This window comes from Piliocolobus tephrosceles, chromosome 17, assembly GCF_002776525.5.
Source record: "Piliocolobus tephrosceles isolate RC106 chromosome 17, ASM277652v3, whole genome shotgun sequence".
NCBI lineage: Eukaryota > Metazoa > Chordata > Mammalia > Primates > Cercopithecidae > Piliocolobus > Piliocolobus tephrosceles.
Window position 1 is genome coordinate 38,155,103 of NC_045450.1, and position 17,580 is coordinate 38,172,682.

The 17,580-nt window shown below is 39.8% G+C and overlaps 1 protein-coding gene across 1 annotated transcript in view; it reads left to right on the forward strand.

Moving 5' to 3' along the window:
* RBL2 (RB transcriptional corepressor like 2) overlaps window positions 1–17,580 on the forward strand; it is a 122,047-nt gene that overhangs the window by 15,506 nt on the left and 88,961 nt on the right. The window contains exons 2-3 of the mRNA XM_023209941.1: window positions 3,138–3,264; window positions 9,074–9,125. The gene's annotated coding sequence lies outside the window, so the exon portion shown is untranslated. The remainder of the gene's footprint in view (window positions 1–3,137; window positions 3,265–9,073; window positions 9,126–17,580) is intronic.

Genomic DNA, 17,580 nt, shown 5'->3' on the forward strand with positions numbered 1-17,580 from the left:
ACAATAGCAAAGTCTTGGAATCAACCCAAATGTCCATCTGTGACAGACTGGATTAAGAAAATGTGGCACATATACACCATGGAATATTATGCAGCCATAAAAAAGGATGAGTTTGCGTCCTTTGTAGGAACACGGATGCAGCTGGAAACCATCATTCTTAGCAAACTATCACAAGAACAGAAAACCAAACACCGCATGTTCTCACTCATAGGTGGGAACTGAACAATGACATCACTTGGACTCGGGAAGGGGAACATCACACATCGGGGCCTATCATGGGGGGGAGGGGGGAGGGATTGCATTGGGAGTTATACCTGATATAAATGACAAATTGATGGGTGCTGACAAGTTGATGGGTGCAGCACACCAACATGGCACAAGTATACATATGTAACAAACCTGCATGTTATGCACATGTACCCTAGAACTTAAAGTATAACAATAAAAAAAAAAAAAAGAAAGTGCATGCATTTGCATTTCCCTTTCAGTGTTAACTTTGAACACCTGGCTGTCTCTCTCCATGCATATTTATGGAGATAAGTGTTGGGTATTGTAGCAAGGCAAAAAAAGAGATGAACAGATGAATGAATGAAGAGACAGAAAGAAAACTGGCATTGCTTAGTAATAAATAGGTTTAATAACAAAAAAATTAATGTTACTCGAATTTAAAAAGAAAAAGTAACTAGAGAACTAAAGAAATTGCTGTTCTTCAAGAGAATTATATTGAACAACAGAAAATTCTTGTTTTTGTAATATTTCTCTAAGAGTGAAAGAAAAAAGGTAAGACAGTTATGAGAGACTCACTGTGTTTGTGTCTACATGATTAGACATTCAACCTTGCTTACATTTATTCTCCCTCACTATTGTACTCTATGGACTGTTTTTTAAATTGTTGTAAAATTATTTTTACTTTGTCAAGAATTACTTATTTAAGTTTTTGTTCTGGACCCATATTTATTCCTGTAACTGTTTTTCTCAATTTAACATCTAAAGTCTCATTATACCATGTGTTCTACATTGATCAATTAAGTGGTTCCAACCACCCTCTTGCAAGGACAAAAAAGAAAAATATATCTGGTCTTAATAACAATGCAGTAAGCCAAGAAAGAAAAATAAAATGTATAAAGATTGGGGGAAAAAAACAACCCTCATTACCATTCATCCTGTAGTAATTTTATTCCCTAGTTCTTCATTGTGATACTTCCTTTTTTCTTGGGTGGGGTGGTGGATTTCAGTATCAAGTAGTTAAAATGTTCTTCTCTCAACCTGTGTCTTCAATAATGAGAAGAAAATGTTCTTCTCTGTGTCTTTGCATGTTTGAGAATCCCTACTAAATTTATTAGCTCCATAATACATTTTTGTTCTCAGAATAATTCATAGCTTTCCATCTCTCTTTATAAAAAAATCATGTTGGGTGGTGTGTGTATTTCATTAAATTCATGTCCTTATTGAATTACTCTATAGTGCAAGCATTTTTAGAAGATTTCTTGTATTCTTCGGATCTTATTTTTCCCAGAATGTGTTCATCCTTTGATGTTTTCCATAGCATGTTCTTTCTCTCCTGTATTGTTGTCATTTCTGCATAATGATAATGACAGGATCCTTTTTTAAAAATACTATTGATCCTAACGTGGCTGGTTTTAGCCAGACCCCTAATTGGCTGTGATTAGTACAGATGGGTTCTTGTAGACACTCCTCCAAAACTATTTGTGACACTTGTCTTCTCTTCTAAGCTGCATCCAATGCATTTGATGTTGCATTCACTGTTCCTTTTTAATAGCAGAGGCCTTGGGGTGGGGGAGAACCTGTCTGAGAAAACCTTTAGCTCTTTGTTGTAGACCTGAAAACTGTTCTTTCCCCTCCCAAGTTTGAATAAATACTCCTGGGTTCTCATTCTCCCAACTCTACCTGTTGCCTCAAAAATTGGCAGGCCCCTGGCAGCTCCTCCCAGTGTCTGCAGGAGCGTAGTGTATAAGGGCTTCTGCTCTTGATGGTGTATTTCCTTGACTTTTCCTCTCAAGCTGCCTACTCTACCTGCATCTCCCCATCTTTTAACAGTGCCTATTAAATCATGGCCCATCAGCATTGTTACTGTCGTTCCTAAACTGATTTTCAAAGGATTCTTTTTTTTTTTTTCTATCAGATAAATCATTTAGGAAGAGATCCATTTGAACATTCTTGTTTATAAGCCGAAGAAGGGTTTCCAAAGAGGAATAGTTTGAAGATTGACAAAAATGGGGATAATTTGTGAGAGTGAATGCCTGGAGAGTATCAGAGAACACCTAGAACGTGCAATAAGAGGATACATGGAAGGGCAACTTTTCCTTTGAGACAGGAAGGGCGAGACATAGGGCTGAAATGAGTGAATTTGTATAGAGTTGGAATTTCCTCTCGATGGCTTCTTCTTCAGGTAACCACAAAGTCTGAGCACTGTCAAAAATACTTCGTGGGCCAGGCATGGACTCCTGGTGGATTGCCTGAGCTCAAGAGTTCGAGACCAGCCTGGACATCATGGTGAAACCCCGTCTCTACTGAAAATACAAAGCAAGCTAGCCAGGCATGGTGGCGTGTGTCTGTAATCCCATCTACTGGGGAGGCTGAGGTATAAGAACCACTTGAACTTGGGTGGTGGAGGCTGCAGTGAGCTGAGATCATGTCACTGCACTCCAGCCTGCGTGACAGAGCAAGACTCTGTCTCCAAAAAAAAAAAAAAAAAAAAAAGGCATGGTGGCCAGTGCCTGTAATCCCAGCACTTTGGGAGGTCTAGGCCGGTGGATCACCTAAGGTTAGGAGTTGAAGACCATACTGGCCAACATGGTGAAACGTTGTCTTTACTAAAAATACAAAAAAGTTAGCCGGGTGTGATGGCAGGCACCTGTAATTCCAGCTACTCAGGAGGCTGAGGCAGGAGAATAGCTTGAACCCAGGAGGTGGATGTTGCAGTGAGCCAAGATTGCACCACTGCACTCCAGCCTGGGCAACAAGAGTAAAACTCCATCTCAAAAAAAAACCAAAACAAAAAACCAAAACTTTCTGTTTGGTTTCTCCTCCACCTTTCCTGTGACTATCAGCTTTACACATTATGTCAGTAACACTTTCTGGATAGCTAATAGAGGGTGAATGTGCTTATATTTTAGGAGCCAGTGACATTCAAGAACGTTATTGTAGACTTTACTGAGGAGGAGTGGAGACAACTGAGCCCTCCACAGAGGAATCTGTACAGAGAAGTGACGCTGGAGAACTGTAGGAATCTAATCTATGTGGGTAAGAGCCGTTTTCTTTTGTAACTGAAAATCTTCCTATTTGAGGATCTTTGCTTCCTCAGTTATTAACAGCCATGTGTCTTCATAGCATTTTACTCTGTTGGGCTTATATAGTCCCCAAAACCAAAGGTTTTAAAGTCTAGTTGGTCCCCAAGACACAAGATGTTCCGAATACATTTTCCCCCAGGTAAATTGTCTTTATTTTGAAGAGTTGATATTAGGAGCTTTCTATACTACTCCTCTGTTAAACCTCACAGTAGCCATCATTCAGTGAGCCAAATACTAAGGGGTTAGGGCTGAATTTTCAGATATTTGTTATATCTTTCTCTCCCCATGGGTGGGCTGTCATCCCTTCAAAGCGAGTGTTATCTCCCAGCTGGAGCTAGAAGAGGAGTTGTGGATGATGGGCTGGGCACCCCAACAGTCACTTGTCCAGCTGAGAAATAGAAGCATGAAGTTCTTGGAATTGGACAATGAAGAAGGCATTTCTTACAATGTTGTCTGAGGAATTCATCTCATAGTCATATCTGTTTTATTCTTTATGTTGCTATCCTATTAGTTTCTCCTTCATATTTCTCAGAGGAAGATGTGTTATTCCTTAACTAAGTTCACATTTCCTTTTGTTTTCAAACTTCCTTCCCTTCTTTTCTCACCCATCTCTTTCCACTCGTCTCTGTTCTATGGCTTTGCAGGCATGATGACACCTTCTCACTCCAGCATTCTCAGCTTTGTCTTGCACAGCCTCCTTTCTTTAGGCATTTAGCTTTTCATGACTCTTTCACCCAATAAATAGAAATACACATACTGTACATTGTCAATCTCACTGCTTCAGAGCAAGATTTGGTTAAAACTTCCTAGAAAGGAGTTTAGCCACATGTATCAAGAGTTTTAATCATACCCTTTTAGTCATTCTTCTGACAGGACCCCTGTCTTGTAGATATAGAGGTCAACAATGAGTCATGAACAGTTCTGTTCCCTTGGCATTGTAAGTAAGTGATTTCAATATCATGGCATTGTTTATGCAAATTATGAAATATCTAAACATTGAAAAATTATGTTATTAGAAACATGATATTCACAGAAATTTTCAATGATGCGGATAGTGCATTATGTAAAGAAAGTAAGATAGGAAATTTTAACTACACTTAAATTTAGCAATAGAGGGAAATATTTAAATCAAATAACACTTATTATATATTGACTCTCCTCCCACCTTTAATTAAAATGCAGTTATTATGATAGGCTATTAAGTGTAATTTTTCTCCTTATTTTCTACCCAGGCATTTCTTAAGACTTGCTATTTCTGTCCCTCGTTCCTACTTCAGTGTACTGACATCCCTATGTATTTTGGCTCTTTTGCCCTCATTTGTTCAACAAACATTTATTGGGCACCATGCAGGAAAGGATCTAAAGGGAGCACTCCAAGATGTTGAGGATAGGGATTGCTGTTGAAGCTGCAAGTGATTTTTCTTTCCTTCTTTATTCTCTTTCATTTATTCTAAACTTTCCACAATGGGCATATTTTCATTTAAAAATCCAACAGAAAGAAACACTCTGTATGATATATACTGTTACCATGTGCGTTTTTCCATAATTCCTTCCTGATTAAATTTCTTTTTGCTTCTCAACCATTATTTTGGTTTCTAAAGACTGTCCTGCTGAAATTACTTATTCAGAGGCAACCATTAGATTTCTTCTAAAAATAGGCTAACCTTTTTCCAGCTTTCTTCATCTTCAGTCTTTCTGACATACTTTGCCATTTTGATTATTGACTTTGAGTATAATAAAATGTATTGTGGAAATTTTAGAAAATACAAATAAGCAAAAACTAAAATTTGAAATCAGTGATCTCATGTCTTGGAGAAAGATAGCTCATGGGCATATGATATGTTTATTTATTATCTAATATCTAGAATAATCTTTAGTCATATAAAATAACTGACAGACATTTAATTTTATGGATTTATCATTACTGATTAAATTAGGTACCTAGGATTGAACATTTAGGCTATTGCCAATTTCTTCCTTTTATAAATGATACAGATTTAAACATCCTTGTAACTGTCTTGCACATTTGTTCCATCAGAGCTTAGTATAAAATTCTTAGAAAATGAACTTTTTGCAGCCAAGATGATAAATAACAATCACTTAAAGCTTTTGTTAACATGTTGTTGATTTTTTTTTTTCAGAAGGGCAATACTAGTTTGTTTCCCTGCCCCTCAGTCATACCTGCATGTGACCTGGAACACGTTACAGTTCATGGTTTTTCATTGCATTTTTATTACTGCTGAATTTTTTACATTTTTCAGTGTAGTTACTGACCCTTTACTTTTTATGTTTTATAAATTATCTGATCTCATCAACCCATTTTTTCATTAATGTGAAAATATGTTTTCAGGATACAGATCTGCACTGTACATTACTAATGCATTTGGCTCTTAAGGCAACTGAAACATGGCCAGTTCTCATTGGGATATGCTATGAGTATAAAATACACCCCAGATTTTGTAGACTTAGTAAGAAAAGAAAGACTGTAAAATATCTCAATACTTGTTATACTGAATCCCTGTTTAAATGATAATATTTTGGATATATTGGGTTGAATAAAATGTATTCCTAAATTAATTTTACCTGTATTTTCTTACCTTTTTAAATGTGGCTACTGGAAAACTTAAAAATAAATGTGTGCATCATAGCACTTGTGGCTCTCATTATATTTCTGTTGAAAAGCAGTGATACAAATAGTAGATTCCTGTATATTTTGACTACTTTTCTCTTTTAGCTTTTTTTGACTTCATTAGTATTACAAAAATAAAACATGCTTGATTAAAACATTCAAACCATATAGAAATTTTAAAAAATACAAATCTGCTATAAAAAATCTTTCATCCCGGCCAGGCATGGTGGCTCACGCCTGTAATCCTAGCACTTTGGGAAGCCAAGGCAGGCGGATCACGAGGTCAGGAGATCGAGACCATCCTGGCTAACACGGTGAAACCCAGTCTCTACCAAAAATACAAAAAATTAGCCAGGCATGGTGGCAGGAGCCTGTAGTCCCAGTTACGTGGGAGGCTGAGGCAGGAGAATGGCGTGAACCCGGGAGGCAGAGCTTGCAGTGAGCCGAGATCGCACCACTGCACTCCAGCCTGGGTGACAGAGCAAGACTCCATCTCAAAAAAAAAAAAAAAAAAATCTTTCATCCCTCTGTAGTTCCAATGATAGCCAGTATTAAGCCATTGAGTACAGAATCTGGGGTATGTTTTGCTTATCATAAGGTTTATGTGTGAAGCCACATTATCCCTAATTTTCTACCCTCAGCCTGCAGTTACCAGAGGACTGAAAACTCAGCCCTATCTTCTGAATTATTCCTTCCCTCCACCTAGGTTGTATAGGCCACTTAGCCCCATGGGGATTTCTAAATTTTGAAAAGTAATGGCCTTCTTTTTTTCAGAAAAAAGCGATTTTATTATAATAGACAATTTTTTTCTAATACAATAGTGAAACACTACTTATTTGTGTTAATGGTACCAAGTTGAGTCTTCTACTCATCTGGGGCTTTGCTGATGCTAATCACAGTTATGTGCTGTTAAAAATGAAGCTTCTGTCTTTCCAAGAATTTGTCCTAGGCTCGAGCTAACTGCTAACTCAGTTGAAGTGATATTGTATTGGTGGTGACTATATCTTGTGCATTGGTTTGTATGTTTAGTTTATTTATTCCACAAGGATCTGTTGTTCAATGTGGTTGATTTAAATTCCAAGCTTTAATTTTGTAATTTAAACAACATACATGCACATGTGTGCTTGTAAAGACAGAAGTCTGCTATTGGTCAGAATCATATAGACTGTGTCACAGATAAGGAAGCACCTGCTATTGGTTGTTTCATTACTATGGAGAATACCTTGCCACCTAAGTGAAACAGTTAAGGGATGGGTTTAGGACGCACATTTGCCACTATTGCACAGCAGAAATCCCAGGTTCTATGTGGGTGATGGGAATTTGGATTGAGCTGATAAGGGTCAGTCTAGGAAAAGTTCCCCTAACATTCTTCAGATTTTTCTTATTGCATCCTTCACAGCTTGTCTCAGTTATTGGTTGAATCTATTTTTTTCTTCCTGATTTGAGATCCCATCTTTATCCAGTGCTGTATTTCCATTAATTGATTCAATAAATGTGTAATGAGTCTTGCATCTGGAGATGTAACAGTGAAGAAGACCTAAAAAGTGCTTTCTTTGAGAGAGCTTATATGCATGTAGCAAATGACTCTTTTTTAGTTATTCAGAAATTCTACAATAATTTTAAATATAACACCATCTCATGGATGTATTAATATAGGATCAGAAATATTTTTTGTGTATGTTTTATCCACAGTTGAATAAGACTCCATAGATCTGAGTACTCCAGGACTTTAATAATTTAATAACAATGTATAGGCATTGCGGCCATAGGCCATGCTTCCCTTTTGTCCACCGTCACTGACACATTTTCTTATAACTTGTGTACAACAGGTTCCCCACCTTTCCTAAAGAACTCTTATCTTTTAGGGAGGTACACAATTATTATTTACTGATTTCTACACTCTTTATAACTGTGTTTTTGGTGTTTTGTTGTTTTTACAAGTAGTGTCATTATATTTTAAAAATTCTAGAGAATGGGAACACACTGGTGTCTCTTGCCCCCTCCTTTGATTCATTCATTTAGTCATGCAGTAAATATTTGACTGCCACCTGAATGACAGGAGCCCTTCAGGAAATATGGTTATGAAGCTACATAGGTAAAGCCACCATCCAGATGAAGCATATTTTCTAATGAGAGACAATATACAGTAAGCAAATAAATAATTGGAAATAATTGCATATGTGATAGAATTTTTGGTAGTAATAAGTGCAAAGGAGAAAAAGAAATCAGAGTGAAGAGATTGGGTACGGCAGAGGGGCTTTTTTGTTTGTTTGTTTTTTGTTTTTAGGTTTTTTTTTTTTTTTTTTGGCTAGAGTGTTCTGGGAAGTGCTTTTTAAAGAGATACTTCAGCATAGACTAGAATTAAGTAAATGAAGGAACCAAGGGAAAATCTAGGAGAAGAGTAAGCAATGTTAGAAGGCCAGAATAGAGGAGAGTGAGCAGCGCAAGAGGAAATGAGCATCAAAGTGCATAGACACCAGAACCCTGCAAGCATTTGAATTTTGTTCCAAGTGGTATAGAAATTTTGCCATTAGATCTGAGTTCTACATTAAATGATCACAATAGCTGCTGTGTGAAGAATAGGCTGCAGGGAGGCAAGAACAGAAGTAAATAAAAACCAATTAAACTATTCTAATTATTCCAGGCAAGTGGTAATTATAGCTTGGTTAAGGATGCGAGTGTCAGAAATAGTGAAAAGTGGCAAGATTGGGAATATATATTAAAGTTAGAGCAAATAAGATTTGTTCATGGCTTGGCTATGCAGGGGTATGGGAAAGTGGAAAGAATTGTAGTTTTTAAGTATTTTTGTCTCAGCAACTAGAAGCTGACATCAGCTGAGATGGGTAGGACTAAAGGAGGCGAATGTTAGTGGAAATGGATGGCTGTAATCAAGAATTTGTTTGGGAGCATATTAGGCATAAGATTCCAATTAGAGATTTCAGTGGAAATTTTGAGTTTTGGTGGGAATTCAACAGTGGAATACAGGGAAGGAAAGATAAATTTGGGGCGTGTTCTGTTCATATACATGCTATCTAACTAATGCCTGTGACCAGATGGAATCACTTATTAACATGAATATGAATAGCAGAAAGATCATTAACAGGAACTAAAGGTTAATGTTTTCTTATGTTAGGAGGTCGGGTGAAAAAAGAAGAAGAAGCCCAGCAAAGTGCCTGAGAAGGAAGGTATGAAAACTTGGAGAGTATTATATCTGCCTCCTGTTCCCCTGTCCTCTTTCCTTTAAATGAAAGATAAAGACACAGGGATGTCTTTGGCCTATGGATGTCCAGTTGTACCATCACTATTTACTGAAAAGGCCATCCTTCTTCTATTGAGTTGCTTTTGCAATTTTGTCATGTCAAGTACTGCCAACAAATTTAAGAGGAAAAGAATTGTCCATTAGATTTCTCAAGGTGGTCACTTGTGACCTTGGCAAAAATGATTTCAGATGAGTTGTGGGGATAAAAATCTTATAGTAGATTCACGAGAATTGAGGGATGAGTCCTATAATTTTTTCTACAGAGGGAAGTGGGGTAAAAAATTGATCACTTGGATTAATACAGAGAGGTGCATTTGTATGTGTGTGTTTGTGCATGCACACCTGTGTGTTTTGGTGGAGATAGTACATACAGCATGCTTGTGAGGTGATTGGAATGGTGCAGGAAGAGAAAAAAATAAAGATGCCAGAGAAAGGGAAACTATTATAGAAACAAAGTATTTGAGTGAGTGAAAGGGGATGGGATGTAGTGAACAAAAATTATCAAAGGCCTTTAATACATTGTAGCAGCAAAGAATATGTGTATTCTCATGTATACATGAGAATGTATACATACATATACACAAATAAATATGGATATATATACACCACATATATATGTATATTCCTCATAACAGACTAAGAAAAGCTGTATGATCTTATCAACAGATGCAGAAAAAGCTTTGAACAAAATTCAACACCACTTGTAATTAAAATACCTAAAGAAACCCATTCAACTACAAATAGATGGGAACTTCCTTAATCGAATAAAGTATGTGTATGATGTCTGTGGCTAATGTTAGATTTAATGGCAAGAGACTTAAGTATTTGCCTTCTAAGATTATTAAGAAGTCAAGGCCAGGCACGGTGGCTCAAGCTTGTAATCCCAGCACTTTGGGAGACTGAGATGGGCAGATCACAAGGTCAGGAGTTCAAGACCAGCCTGACCAACTTGGTGAAACCCCGTCTCTGCTAAAAATACAAAAAATTAGCTGGGCATGGTGGCAGGCACCTGTAATCCCAGCTACTCAGGAGGCTGAGGCAGGAGAATCCCTTGAACCCGGGAAGCGGAGGTTGCAGTGAGCCAAGATTGTGCCACTGCACTCCAGCCTGGGCAACAGAGTGAGACTCTGTCTCAAAAAAAAAAGAAAGTAAAATATGTCCTCTCTAATTCCTCATACTCAACATCATACTGGAAGTCTTAGCCAGGGAAATAAGAAGAAAAATTATATAGACTGGAAAGGAAGAAACCAATTTTTTATTCATAAATGAAATGATGGTCTCTGTAGGAAATTGAAATGAATGTAACTTCTGGACCTAAGTGGGTACATCAAGGTCACTAGATACAAGTATAACATACAAAAGTCAATTGTCATATATAACAAAAAAGAACAATTAAAATTTGAAATTTAATATAGAAAACATTATTTAAAACAGTACACACACAAAAAAATGAAGTATTGAGGTATAAAGCTGAAACACTATTTTAGTATCTGTATGTGAAATACTACAAAACACTGATGATGGAAATCAAAGATCTGATTAAATGGAAATGTAGTCAGTATTCATATATTGGAGGAATTAATATTGTTAAAATGCCTATTCTTTCAAACTTGTGCTATAGATTCAACACAACCCTAATCAAAATTCAGGAAAGCTATTTTGAAGATATTGGCAAACTTATTCTAAATTTTTTTATAGAAAGGCAAAAGACCAATGCAACATTAGAGAAGAACAAAGTTATAGGACTTGCATTACCTGACATTAAATACATCACAATGTTTTATAAATCTAAAGCAATGAAGGCATCATGGTATTGGTGAAAGAACAGGCACGCAGATCAATGGGACAGAATAGAAAGCCCAGAGATAGACTCACAAATATAGTCAACTGATACATACACCACACACACACACACACACACACATATGTGTATATATGTATATATACACACACATCTATATATATACACACACATATTTACATATATATACACACACATATATATATATATCACAAAGGCAATTCAATGAAGAGAAGACAGCCTTCTCAACAAGAGCTGCTGAAACAATTAGACATACATACGTCCTCTCCCCTAAAAAATGAACCTAGACACACATCTTATACCTTACACAAAATTAACTCAAAATGTATTATAAATTAAATGTAAAATGCAAAGCTGTACCACTTGTAGAAGAAAACACAGGAGAAAATCTATGTAACCTTGTTGGATATTTGTATCTTGATGAAATTTTAAGTACAACCCCATGAAACAAAAAATTTACAAAAGTTTTATTAAAAGAAAAAAACCATTTTTACTTTGTGAAATATTATGTTAAGAAGGTCAAATGGCAAGTCATAGATTGAGAATATATTTTCAAATCACAAAAGACTTGGGTTCAAAATATACAAATGACTCTTAAAATTCAACAATAAGAAAGTAAGCAACCTAATTATAAAATGAGAAAAAAACACCGGACGTGGTGGCTCATGCCTGTAATCCCAGCACTTTGGGAGGCTGAGGCGGGCAGATCACGAGGTCAAGTGATCCAGACCATCCTAGCTAACACAGTGAAACCCTGTCTCCACTAAAAATACAAAAGAATAGCTGGGTGTTGTGGCAGGCGCCTGTAGTCCCAGGTCCTTGGGAGGCTGAGGCAGGAGAATGGCATCAACCCAGGAGGCAGAGCTCACAGTGAGCCGAGATCACGTCACTGCACTCCAGCCTGGGAGACAGAGTGAGACTCTGCCTCAGAAAAAAAAAAAAAAAAAGAGAAAAAAAACAGCTGATCTTTGACAAAGTTGCAAAAGCAGCTCAATAGAGGAAGGATAGCTTTTTCAGTAAATGGTGGTGGTGCAACTGGACATCCATAGGCCAAAAAAATTGAACCTCAGCCTGAACCTCACATTTTTACAAAAATTAACTAAAAAATGGATTATATACTTAAATGCAAAACTAAAACTACCAAACTTCAGAAAAAATAGGAAAAAACTTTACATCTAGGGCTAAGTAAATAGTTATGTTATTTTACACCGAAAGCACGAATCATTGAAGGGAAAATGGGGAAAATGGCAAGTTGGACTCCATCAAAATTAAAAGTGTTTGCTCTTTGAAAGACTATGAATAGAAATAAAAATAATTACAGACCACTAAAAATATTTGCAAGCCAATATTCACAAAAGAACTCATGTATAGAACATATAACAAACTCTAAAACCACAGCAGAAAAACAGTCCAATTAGAAAATGTGAAAAGGACATGAAGAGATATTTCACTTAAGAGGATATTCAGATGGCAGGTAACCTATCGGGGGGAAAACCCCACCCCCGATATTTATCGTGGGTTCTTTTATATTTCCTAAGCATCTCGGCTGGTTTGAAAAATAAAGGGAAAGAGTACAAGAGAGAGAAATTTAAAGCAGGGTGTCCGGGGGAGACATCACATGTTGGCAGGTTCCGTGATGTTCCCCGAGCCGTAAAACCAGCAAGTTTTTATTAGCAATTTTCAAAAGGGGAAGGAGTGTATGAATAGGGTGTGGGTCACAGAGATCACATGCTTCACAAGGTAATATCACAAGGCAAGTGGAGGCAGGGCAAGATAACAGGACCACAGAATGGGGCGAAATTAAAATTGCTAATAAAGTTTCAGGCACGCATTGTCATTGATAACATCTTATCAGGAGACAGGGTTTGAGAGCAGACAACCTGTCTGACCAAAATTTATTAGGTGGGAATTTCCTCATCCTAATAAGACTGGGAGCATTATGGGACTTATTTCATCCCTTTGGCTTCGACCGTAAAAGGTGGCCACCCCCATGGGGGCAGTTCATAGGCCTACCCTCAGCGGCGCATTCTCTTTCTCAGGGATGTTCCTTGCTGAGAAAAAGAATTCAGCACTATTTCTCCTATTTGCCTTTGAAAGAAGAGAAATATGGTTCTGTTCCATCCGGCTCACCACCAGTCAGTTTAAGGTTACCTCCCTTGTTCCCTGAACATCGCTGTTACCCTGTTCTTTTTTCAAGGTGCCCAGATTTCATATTGTTCAAACACACCTGCTCTACAAACAATTTATGCAGTTAACACAATCATCACAGGGTCCTGAGGTGACATTCATCCTCCTCAGCATATGAAGATGACAGGATTAAGAGATTAAAGTAAACACAGGCATAGGAAATCACAAGGATATTGATTGGGGAAGTGATAAGTGTCCATGAAATCTTCACAATTTATGGTCAGAGACTGCAGTAAAGACAGGCGTAAGAAATTATAAAAGTATTAATTTGGGGAACTAATAAATGTCCATGAAATCTTCACAATTTATGTTCTTCTGCCGTGGCTTCAGCTGGTCCCTTCGTTTGGGGTACAACAGTAACCAGGTGAAAAGATGTTCCATATCATTAGCCTTTAGGTAAATGCATTAAAGTGACAATAAGATATCATTACCTATCACAATAAAAAATAGTAACAATAAAATGTTGGCAATGATGTGGAGAAACTGGATCACCCATACATTATTGATGAGTTTGGCAATTCCCTACAAAGATAAAATGTTCTGTTCCTTGACTGCATCAACTTAAATATCAAGTTGTGATATTGTACCATAGTTTTACAAGTGTTATCATTGGGGGAAACTCAATAAAGGCTACAGAGGATCTCACTGTACTATTTCCTCAACTTCATGTGAATCTGCAAAATTTTATGTCAAAATAGAAATTTGATTTTTAAAGTGGGCAACATATCTGAAGAGACACTTCATCAAAAAATATATACAGGCTGGGCACAGTGGCTCACATCTGTATATCCCAGCACTTCGGGAGGCTGAGGCAGGCAGATCACAAGGTCAGGAGATCGAGACCATTCTGGCTAACATGGTGAAACCCCATCTCTACTAAAAATACAAAAAATTAGCCAGGCATGGGGCAGGCGCCTGTAGTCCCAGCTACTCAGGAGGCTGAGGCAGGAGAATGAAGTGAACCTGGGAGGCGGAGCTTGCAGTGAGCTGAATTCACACCACTGCACTCTAGCGTGGGCCACAGAGAGAGACTCTGTTTCAAACAACAACAACAACAACAAAACAAAACAAAGATATACAGATGACAAATCAGTATATAAAAATTTACTAAATATCATTTTTTTGGGAAATTCAAATTAAATCAACAATGAAGATACCACTACACACCTATCACAATTGTTAAAATCCAAAATCAGGAAAATTGCAATTGCTATTAACAGTCTGTGGGGTGCTGGAAACTCTCATGTATTGCTTGTGGGAAATCAGAATAGTACAACCACTTAGGACAGCAGTTTGGCAGCTTCTTACAAAGTAAAACATAGTCTCATCACATGATCCAACAATAGTGTCCCTAGGTATTTACACATTGATTTGAAAACTTATGTGTGCACAAAACCTGTACATAAATGTTTATAGCAGCCATATTCATATTCACCCAAAACTGGAAGCAAATAAGATGATGTTCAATAAGTGAATGCATAAACAAACCAGTACATTTCTACATGGAATACTAGTCATTAACAAAAAGGAGCATAATGCAAAACATGGATGAATCTCAAATGCATATTTCTAGGTGAAACAAGGAAGTTTGAAAAACCTACATACATAAATTATTGGAATGATTGATTCCATTTATATGATATTCTGGAAAAGGCGAACTATCAAGATCATTGTTTGCCAGAGATTTGGAGGACAAAAGAAAGATAAAGCCTGGGTGCAGTGGCTCACACCTGTAATCTCAGCACTTTGGGAGGCGGGGGTGGGTGAGTTGTCTTGAGGTCGGGAATTTGAGACCAGCCTTGCCAATGTGGTGAAACCCCATCTCTACTAGAAAAAAAAAAAAAAAAAATAGCCGGGCATGGTGGCACACACCTGTAGTCCCAGCTACTTGGGAGGCTGAGGCAGGAGAATTGCTTGAACCCAGGAGGCAGAAGTTGCTGTGAGCCGAGATGGCAACATTGCCCTCCAGCCTGGGTGACAGAGCAAGACTCCATCCGGCCTGGGCAGCTTGGTGAAACCTGGTCTCTCTCGTGTGTGTGTGTCGGAGTTTTGCTCTTGTTGCGGAGGCTGGAGTGCAGTAGTGGCATGGTCTCCACTCACCTCCGCCTCCCGGGTTTGGGTGGTTCTCCTGCCTCACCCTTCCCAGTGGCTGGGATTGCAGGCATGAGCCAACATGCCCGGCTAATTTTTTTTGTTTTTGTTTTGTTTTGTTAGACACGGAGTTTCTCCATGTTGGTCAGGCTGGTCTCAAACTCCCGACCTCATGTGATCCACAAGCTTCGGCCTCCCAGGGTGTTGGGACTGCAGGCGTGAGCCAACATGCCCTGCTAATTTTGTTTTTGTTTTTGTTTTTTGGTAGAGACGGGATTTCTCCATGTACGTCAGGCTGGTCTCAAACTCCCAACCTCAGGTTGAGAGGTGACAGTGTGCTAGCAGCCCTCCCTCTCAGCACCTCCGCAACCTCGGAGTCCACTCTGGAGGCACTTGAGGAGCCCTTCAGCCCGCCACAGCACCGTGGGAGCCCCTCTCTGGGCTGGCTGAGGCTGGAGCAACCTCCTTCTGCTTGCAGGGAGGTGTGGTTGGAAAGGCGTGGGCGGAAATCAGGGCTGCCTGCAGGGCTCGCAGGCCAGGAGCAGCCGGCTGGAGCCCCTGGCCCAGAGCAGTGAGGGGCTTAGCACCTGGGCCAGCAGCTGCTGAGGCTGCTGGGTCCCCTAGCAGTGCCGGCCAGCCTGTGCCACACTCAAAATTCTCACCCGGCCTTAGCTGCCACCCTACGAAGCAGGGGTCGGAGCTGCAGCCCGCCATGTCAGAGCTCCCCTGCTGTAGTGGGCTCCCATGAGTTCTGAGCCTCCCTGACACGCTCCGGCCCCTGCCCCGTGGCACCTGGTCCCATGGACAGCCAAAGGGCTGAGGAGTGCAAGCCCCTCTCCCGACTAGGGGGCAGCTCGGCCTGCAGCCCCTGTGCAGGATCCACAGGCTGAAGCCAGCTGGGCTCCTAAACTGTATGGGGACTTGGAGAACTTTTATATCTAGCCTGAGGATCCTATGTGCACCAATCAGCACTCTGTATCTAGCTAACTCTGTATCTAGCTAACTAGCACTCTGTGACTCTCTCTAGCTCAAGGATTGTAAAAGCACCAATCAGCACTCTGTCAAAACGGACCAATCAGCTCTCTGTAAAATAGACCAATCAGCTCTCTGTAACATGGACCAATCAACAGGATGTGGGTGGGGTCAGATAAGGGAATAAAAGCAGGCTGCCCCCCCAGGCAACAGTGGCAACCAGCTTGTGTGGTGTTTCAGACCGTGGAAGGTTTGTTGTTTCCTTGTTTGCAATGAATCTTATTATTGCTCACTCGTTGGGTCCACGCTGGCTTTATGAGCTGCTGTAACACTCACCGGAATGTCTGCAGTTTCTCTTCTGAAGCCAGCGAAGCGAGACCACCGACAAACCCACCATGAAGAAGGAACAACTCCAGAGGCACTACCTTTAAGAGCTGTAACACTCACCATGAAGGTCTGCAGGTTCACTCCTGACAGCGAGACCACAAACCCGCCAGAAGGAACAAGCTCCGGACACATTTGAACATCTGAAGGAAGATACTCTAGATGCACCATCTTTAAGAACGGTAATAACGCGAGGGTCCGCGGCTTCGTTCTTGAAGTCAGTGAGACCAAGAAAGAACCCACCCATTCTAGACCCAAGGTGATCCACCAGCCTGGACCTGCAGGTGTACTGGGATTGCAGGCGTGAGCCACTGGTCCAGGCCTAATTTATTAATCAGAAATGAATAGATCAGCCTGGCCTGGTGGGTCACATTTGTGATCCCAGGAGTTTGGACGATGCGGCGCGGCGGATCACTAGAGCCTAGGAGTTCCAGACCGGCCTGGGCAACATGGTGAAACCCCGTCTTTTTTTTTTTTTTAGGCGTGGTTTTGCTCTTGTTGCCTAGGCTGGATTGCAGTGGTGTGGTCCCGGCTCGCGGTGGTCTCTGCCTCCCCGGTTTGGGTGGTTCTCCTGCCTCACCTTCCCGAGTGGCGGCTGGGATTGCAGGCCTGAGCCACCAGGCCTGGCTAATTTTGTATTTTTTTTTTTTTCTTTTTTGGTAGAAACGGGGTTTCTTCGTGTTGGTCACGCTGGTGTCAAACTCCCGACCTCTGGTAATCTGCCCGCATCGGCCTCCTGGGGTGCTGGGTTTGCAGGCGTGAACCACCACGCCCGCCCTGATTTATTAATCAGAAAGGAATAGATCGGCATGGCCTGCTTACTCAAGCTTGTGATCTCAGGAATTTGGACTGCCGCGCGGAACAGATCGCTTGAGCTTAGGAGTTTCAGACCGACCTGGGCAACATGGTGAAACCCAGTCCCCCC